Here is an 8,730-nt window from a genome sequence, read left to right as displayed (position 1 = left end):
GTTTTAGTGTGAAGGGACCTATTGCCTTTCCGTCTCTCATATGTGGAATAGTGCTGAATCAATTTCCACACATCCTGACAGATAATGACTTTGTGAGAAGAAGAGAGAGTCCATTGGCGTTCAGCTACAAACTGTTTCTGGGCAAGCATGTCCCTGATATGGTCTTGACATCGGAAGAAACATCCAAAACTGGCAACCAACCAGACAAAGCTGTTGTTATTGCAGTTCTCAGAGAGACCTGCAAAGAGCTGGAGGCTAGAAAGCATGCTTTGGAAAAGCTCATCTTGCAATTGGAGACTTCTGCTGAGGACACGGATGGAGCTGATAGGCAAAGTTCTGAGGATGAGGAGGAGGCCAGCTCTGAAGAGGAGGCTGATGATGAGGCTGAGGCTTAAATACTTGTTTTTGTGTGTTTTTTGTCATTTGTGTAATTCTAATTACTATTTGTGGATCTGTAATTTAAAGTGTTGCTTTGGCAACATTTTTGACAAAAAGGGGGAGTGACAAGTGATACCCCAGGACAACAGAAGTTTACTGTGTTAAACTTTGTTAAAACAGGTTCTCATTCATGACAGATTGAAGTTTCCCTCTACTGCAGCTGTGTGGTGAAGTGTGTATTTAGCTACTGCTTATATGCTGTTGTGTGTGAAGTTTTTATTTAACTTCCTCCCCTGCAGCTGCTGTGTGTTGAAGTTTAGATTTAACTTCTGTATGTGTGTGCTGCTGTGTGAAGTTTTTTTTAACTTCCATGTGTGTGAGTGTGCTGCCACTCTGAGTGTATTAGCTAGTATTATTTCCTGCTAGGTGTGTGATTCCGCTGCTATGAACTCTGTTATGGGGATCAAAGTGTTTTAGCCAAAAATTTGCCAAAGGGGGAGTTTGTAGGTGTTTAATTGGCTGCATTATATGGTAAAACACTAGCTGGTTACAAATGTCTTGACTGATGTCATGACATAGTATGTATGTGTGACTACATTGTAGGTTAGAATATCTAACTGTACTCTGATGTCTTGACTGATGTCATGACACACTTGAGTAGTTACTGCAGGATTAGCTAACACAGGATTTATTGAATGTCAAACTGGATGCTGTGACATTCATACCTGTCAACAGATACTAAGAAATAGAACAGCTGGTGTTCTGTTAGAACTTAGTATTTATTTCCAGTCTGGTTATCAAGGAAAGACCAGACCTGGCATAAGGCCTACTGACTGAATGTCAAATTGGATGTTATGACATTCATCACTGACAGCAGCTACTGAACATTAGACAAAGTGGTGTTCTGCTATACTTCAGCATGTAACTTAGTTTGTTCTTCAAGAGAATAACAGAACTAACTTAAGGCCAAATGTGTAAATGTTAAGCTGGACACTTTAACATTTATTAATGTAAGCTGTCACTATAGTATGGTCATTTTGATCATGTACAGGTCAGCAAAATTGTACAGTCTATTTTCTGGTAAAACGGACTCAGCATATGGACCTTGATGTCGAGCTGAATGTTGTGACATTCATCCCTGACAGCATATGCTATATTGTAGGTTGTTCAGTTTTCTGTTTCAGCTTTTCTTGGGCTATTCTTCAGGAAGTCAACAGCTTAGAGAAAAACCAGGAAACCAACAACCAAGTTACATTTAATGAACCTAACAAATAGCCTATTTGTTAGTAACCTAAATGTTGAATTTATGGGAACACGTGTGACCTTAAATTCAGGAGAATACAGGCGCAAAAGCCCAGGTACTGCAATATAAAAAGGAAGGCGTTCCTTCATTCAGTTTCGGGGATTTTGAGGCGTGAAGATTTTATGTGTCCATCATACTTCACTGCTGTATTTTTGTGAGTCTTGTATTAGACGTAACTTGTAAGCCAAGCCATCATCAAGTAGATGATTGTTGTGGCATAGGGTGTTCATTGAGTTGTAAGTGTTGTGTCGCTCAAAGCTTTTAAGTGTGAATGTTGTGTATCTTGATTAAAGCTGTGAAGCACAATCAAGAGTTGTTTGAAGTGTGACTTCAACTTGTCTTTAATATTGTTTAAAGATAGTAATCACTGAGGTGATTGAGGGGGAGTGAGTAGGAACTCTGATCTTAGTTTAAGATTGAAATTGCATTGGGTAGGGATTAAGTGATAAGTTGTAAACGGGTGAGTTTAGCTTTGAATTGATACTACTAATAGTGGATTTCCTCCCTGGCTTGGTAGCCCCCAGATGTAGGTCATGTTGGACTGAACTGGGTAAACAATTACTTGTGTTATTTACTGCACTTACTTTTAAGTTCTGCATAATTCCTGTCTGTGCAGAATTGGATGTCATAACAACCCGTGTGACATCCAAAGTCTGATAACTAGAATTTCATAGCTAGACATGGTAAAGTAAAAGTGCATTAAAATAAATAAAAGTAGTGTGAGTGCGGAAAGTAAATAAAAGTAGTGCGAGTGCGGAAAGTAAATAATTTAAAGCGAGTGCGAGAAATAAATAAAGTAAAGCGAGTGCGAGAAATAAATAATTTAAAGCGAGTGCGAGAAATAAATAAAGTAAAGCGAGTGCGAGAAATAAATAATTTAAAGCGAGTGCGAGAAATAAATAAAGTAAAGCGAGTGCAGGAAAATAAATAAAGTAAAGCGAGTGCGAGGAAATAAATAAAGTAAAGCGAGTGCGGGAAAATAAATAAGATAAAGACAAGTAATTAAAACCTACTCCAATCTGAGGGTTGAATAAATTGCAAAGCGGAAATGAAAATGGCGGCAGGATTAACTTCCTTCCAAAATGCTCCAAACTCGATTACAGACTCTATCACAGACTTGATTACACAATTGTGGTAACACTCCAATGCGAAGCGATTACCACTTTATAAAACTGAATATATGCCTAAGTGAAACAAAGTTGCTCTGAGTTTGCCTCTGCTCTAATTTTGGATGATTGTAAAAGTGAATTCGAGTTTCTATTTATAAGCAAGTAAAAAGATGGAAATGACTTGGATGCCCTTCAACTTGAAAATGGGAGGGAAACTATTTTCCTCTTGTGGCGCCCGCCACAAGCACAAAATGAGGCGCCTTAGTGGAAGTAGTGGGGAACGTGGAAGTTGAGGGAAGTTGAGCTTGGACACGTCATGGCAGGGTTTATGGCGCCAGCCATGGGGTAGGCCACAAGAACAAAATGCTGAATTTTAGGGTTTTTGGCTCTTTTTCGCTCCTTTTCTCGATCGGGGCTCCGATTAAAGTAAAAACCTGAAAACAAAGGAAAACATAACAATAACACAACAAAATGATAATAAAACAACTAGAATGCATGTGAAATCGGAGTCGAAAATACGGTAAATTTCAGTGTTATCAAACTCTCCCACACTTAAACCTTTGCTTGTCCTCAAGCAAAACATAAAAAAGCTCATAAAAGAAAATTTGTGTAAACGAGTGCTTCAGGTAAAAATTCCAAGTTCAAGTCGGAATGCAGTGATAGGTACTAACTGAGTGAACTAAGGGTATCATGATGACACTAATCCGCAAATACGGACATAAACTTCATTCCTATATTAACCAACCCATATTATCCCGCAATACCTAGGCCTGCCTCTTCATCTCTTTTGTGTCCTTTTCATTCAGGCGCAATCACATTAAGCCCGTTATCCGTACATGCCTCATAGTAGAGTGGCCTGTTAGTGATTATGATCTGAGCATGGGTTTTCTGGCACATAAATATGTGTAAACCCTTTTATTGGACCCAACTGCAGTTGTGGGGGATCGGATCGTAATCCGCCCTACCGAGTTCAGTGCCAGATACCTCTGAACCAACTAACAGTGGGTATGTTTTTCTTTTTCTTTTTCTTTTTCTTTTTCTAGCAAATTTTTACAATTCTTTGGTTTAAATGACTTTGTGAGGGTCACCTATACCGGAGTTGCCTTTTTGCTTTCTTTTATTTTTTTATTTTTTTATTTTTTTTCTGGATCATTCACTTATTTGCATCGGTCCCCTACGTAGAGGATGCGTAGGCCGGAGCTGACTGCTGAGATAAACTACTGAGGATTTATACAGAAATGATGATTAAGGCCATGGTATATGGGGTTTCGGGAATGATTCCTATATTTACGAAGCTTATGGTGCTAAAACAATACTGATGTTTCGCAAAGTTCTCCCAAGTCACCGCATCCTTACTCAAAACATGTCTTTGAAACCTAAAAACTTTCGGAATAACACTATTTTCTTTTGCAAAAAAAATTCGGTGGGGCTAAAGGTATGGGGAGGTAGGATTGTACTAAAGATCTACTATATTTGGTGACTCGTCAGACTCATGCATTATACAAAAAAACAAAATAAACAACTAAAAGGAAATAACAATAAATAAACTATCTAAAAACAACAAAGAAAAATGATAAAGGAAAAACGAGAAAAGCAATAAAGAAAAGACGATAGAGTCTCCTCCCACACTTAAATCGAACATTGTCCCCAATGTTTCGAAATAAGATAAGGGAAGAGTTACCTGACAACCTATTGCTGACCACTAGTGCCCTCGCCATCCTGAGGTGGACGACGGGATCGGGTATGATGACGGTCTCTCTGATCCATCCTCGCCATCAGGGCATCCTGAGAGGTCCTCACCTCTCGAAGGTGACCTAAAATGGTACCCTGAGTGTTTTCTATTAGAGCAATATGCTGACGGTGGTGGTGTTGCTGACGGGCTTGTGAATCTGTGATCGTTTGCAGAGACTGTAGAACAGTGTCGTAGGACCTGTCTGTCCTCCGCTGCGACTCTTGCATGAAGTTCATGTTATCCTCCATTTGTTGCTGGATGGTAGAGAGTAGGTTGTCACGCCTTTACTCTCTAGCCATGTGGTCACGCCACATCTCCTCTGTAATATAGAAGCCAGGAGTCGTACCTGCAGAAGAAGAAGATGGTGCGGTGTGTGGTGGTGAAGGATGATGGGGGGACACATGGGGTACGAGAGATCTCTCTCTCCGATCATATTCATCATCAGTGTCATGTCCCGCCTCATCAGGCATGTTAGGAGGAAGAGGACCCAAAACAGGTGGGGCATCTAAAGCGTAGGTCCAATTCCTTTCATCTCGTACATTTGTACGTCTAGTGCATGGTAAAACAACAGATGGGATGGCTACACCATGAACCATAAGCATATAGCCTCCTTCTCTCCTCGAGCGGCACAATTTCATGTCTCTCAGAAATTTTAGGTTAATTGTGCGAGGAGGTAAGGGGTCTAGGGTAGCCATCTCATCGTTCAGGTTAAGCGCCCGAGCAATGGATGTAATCAATCCACCAAAAGAAATCGGTCCCGCTTTATTCAAAGTTAAAGTCATATGAGCAAGCATGAACGGGACCGAAATAACACGTCTATTTGTGAGGCTTCCTTGTAAAAATAGAAGCTCTCTAGCATTAACCTTATTTGGATTCTCCTGGCCAAAAATAGTGCATGCCAACAGATATCTAAAAACTCTGATGCGGGTTATGGATAGTTGAGGCAAGAACTCCTTCAAAAGAGTTTATGGAAGTGTTTGATAAACGCTCCTAGAAGGAAAATACCTCAACAGACCATTCGGAATCCAAAGAGGCCTCACAAATAGCACAGTCCCCATGAGGGATTCCTAACAAGCTGGCTAGTTCGTCGGTACTGAATTGGTATTCAACAGCAAACATTCTAAATTTTACAGTGCCAACTGTGCTAGCAGTGTTAGGGTTGACAATATAAATTAAGGAACTCAAAAATTCAATTGTCAACTGCTCATAGGTGGGTTCTTTGTTGGAAAAGAATTTATGCAAACCTAAATTATCTAATAAATGAAATATGCTATGATAGATACCTAAAGTGTAGAGAGAGTTTTCGTCAACATACCTTGTTGGGAGGATTTCCCGATTTTGCAACCGTTCAATAATTTTTCTTTGTCTATCCCCCGGTTTTCCTCCTCGAAGAACGAATCCGTTAAACTCCATTTGAAAAGCTCTTGAAAAGTGATGAAGGAGATGAAGTGGTTTGTGAAAAGGTTGGATTTTTACAAAATCCGACGGATGAAATCGAAAATGGAAATTGGAATAATGATTTGTGTGGTGTGGTGGTTAGAAAAGTATGAGCTTTTTGTGGGTTCAATGATGTTTTTCCAAGGTGAAAAAATGGGTTTGGAAGGTTGTAAGTTGCAAAAATGGTGAAGAAAGGGGTTCTGCCCCGACCTTTTACAGACGCTGTGGCGGGCGCCACAGGGTCTATGGCAGGCGCCACAAGGCAAAATCTGGTTGGGCCGGATTTTGGTCCTTTGGCTTGGGCTTCTCTTGTCTTTTGGCTTTGAGGGGTCTGGATAGCATTTGTCTTGTGATCTTCCTAGTATCTTTGAATTGCATAATTTTATAAAGGTAAAAACAAAAAATAAAAATGAAACTGAAACAAAAACAAAAATTAAATATAAATAAATAAATAACTGAAAAATTAAAATGCAAATAAAATAAACATAGAACATATATAGATAAAAATAGAAATACTAATGTATAGATTTTATATAATATTCCAAATGCGATAATATAAGATGAGTTATGTAAATACGAGAAATATAAAAAAGAGATAAAATAAGATTAAATGGTGAGATCATATAGTGGGGATGTCATCTTCCTGAGAGGAACCACGGAGCATGGCTACTTCTTGCTTGAGCTCTGCGATCTCCTGATATAGATAGTCGGCTTCAGTAGCATGGGTGAGATCAGACACTCCCATCTGTAAAGTGAGGTCAGCCACCTCCTGTCTAAGCGCTGCGATCTCTCTACTATACTCAGCAATCTGAGTGCGGATGTCGGGTGTCTACAATGAAAGATTATTAGAGAAAATAGTGATTTTGGGAGATGGTGGTGTAGGTGTGTATTCACCAATGGGTGGTGATCTCGGTTCCTCGACGGTCTCTCCCTGGCCCTCCAGAGCATAACTCCAATTCGCTGGATCATGCACACTAGTCATCATAGGATCTGGCAGTGTGAAATAGTGAATAGCCTCACTGTTGACTAGCAATCAGAACTGACATGGGTGGAAAGAGGCTCTCCTCATCAACCCTCTGGTCAAACAGAAGTCGATGTCCATGGTAGTGTACCCACAGTAGATCCGAAGATGTAACAGCTTGCGAGACAGACCTAAAGCAACAGCAATCTGCGTGATGATTCCGCCAACATGGATGACTCCTTCGGTAGATCTGGAGATACCGCTGAGACTATATAACAAGAAGTTCCCACATGCGACTGGGAGAGACTGGGATGCACAAAATAACAGGAAGATCTCCTCTTCACTCAGTAGTGTCTCTGCATCCGGCCTTCCCGGGAAGGAATGTGCTAATATCATCTGAAATTATCTGAAGGCGGGGTTATGTATGACATGAGACAGCTGCATAGATGGATCCTGGCTTCCGCCACCTGATATATCACTCCAAAACTTCTCAACCTCCTTACCCAGGAAATATCCCATAGGTGTCTCCGGGATAGCATCAGGAGTGGTCTGGAAACCCAATAAGTCTCCGAACTCTTTCTGGCTGAAGGAGTACTCAACTCCGAAAAGCCTGAAAGCAGCATACCCATCTGGTCCAGAATATGGGTCATAGTCGAATGAACTCAGGAACTCCAAAGTCAGGTTCCTATATGTGTTACTCAAGTCATCAGCAAACTCGTCCCAGTGAAGCTGGTGGCAAAGGAATCAGATACTCGGCTCGATACCCAGTGCCTCCATACACTGCTGATCAGGATAACGTGTGGGTGCCATAGGGAATTGATACAAAGCAATGTAGCGCTCCCTCTGAGCATTATCTCTATAGGCCACGTGCATGTCATCGAAATCCTGCATCCTGTAAAAGTTAAGAAAGTGATCCTGAAAATACAAACCATTCAAATCTTAGTCTTAATGCAAAATATGATAAAATAAAATAAAAATAAAATAAATGCGAAAAAGTAAAATGAAAGAAAAACCATGGGTTGCCTCCCACGCAACGCTTGTTTAACGTCAATAGCTTGACGATTAGAATTTATACACCTGTAGTAGTAGGAATTGGTGGATCAATCAGGGTGTGGCTTTAGTAGTATGCTGAAATGTCTCCTCCTTCGTAGAGCTTCAGTCTTTGTCCATTTACAATGAATGGACTACAGGTATCGTTCTTGATTTCTACGGCTCCGGATCTCAGAATCTTGGATACTTCGAAAGGACCAGTCCATCTTGAACGTAGCTTTCCAGGGAAGAGTCGTAACCTAGAGTTAAAAAGGAGAACATGATCGCCTATATTGAAGTTTTTCTTTACTATTCTTTTGTCATGATAGGCTTTTGTCCTCTCTTTATATATTTTTGCATTCTCGTAGGCAGATTGCCTAAGTTCTTCTAATTTATGAATGTCTAGGGTACGCTTTTCTCCAGCGGCTAGGTAGTCTAAATTCAAAGTTTTAATAGCCCAATAGGCCTTATGCTCTAATTCGAACGATAAGTGACAAGATTTTCCATAAACTAGTTGATAAGGAGTAGTTCCTATAGGGGTTTTGAAAGCGGTTCTATAGGCCCATAATGCTTCTTGAAGCTTCTGAGACCAGTCTCTCCTAGAAATAGAAACAGTTTTCTCTAGGATTTGTTTTATCTCCCTATTAGATACTTCTACTTGGCCACTAGTCTGTGGATGGTATGGTGTTGCTACTCTATGCCTAACTCCACATTTTCTTAAAAGTTTGTCAAATATTCTTGATATAAAGTGTGATCCTCCATCGCTTATGACTCAACATGG

This window comes from Lathyrus oleraceus, chromosome 3 (assembly GCF_024323335.1).
Source record: "Lathyrus oleraceus cultivar Zhongwan6 chromosome 3, CAAS_Psat_ZW6_1.0, whole genome shotgun sequence".
Classification (NCBI taxonomy): domain Eukaryota; kingdom Viridiplantae; phylum Streptophyta; class Magnoliopsida; order Fabales; family Fabaceae; genus Lathyrus; species Lathyrus oleraceus.
This window is presented reverse-complemented; position numbering follows the sequence as displayed.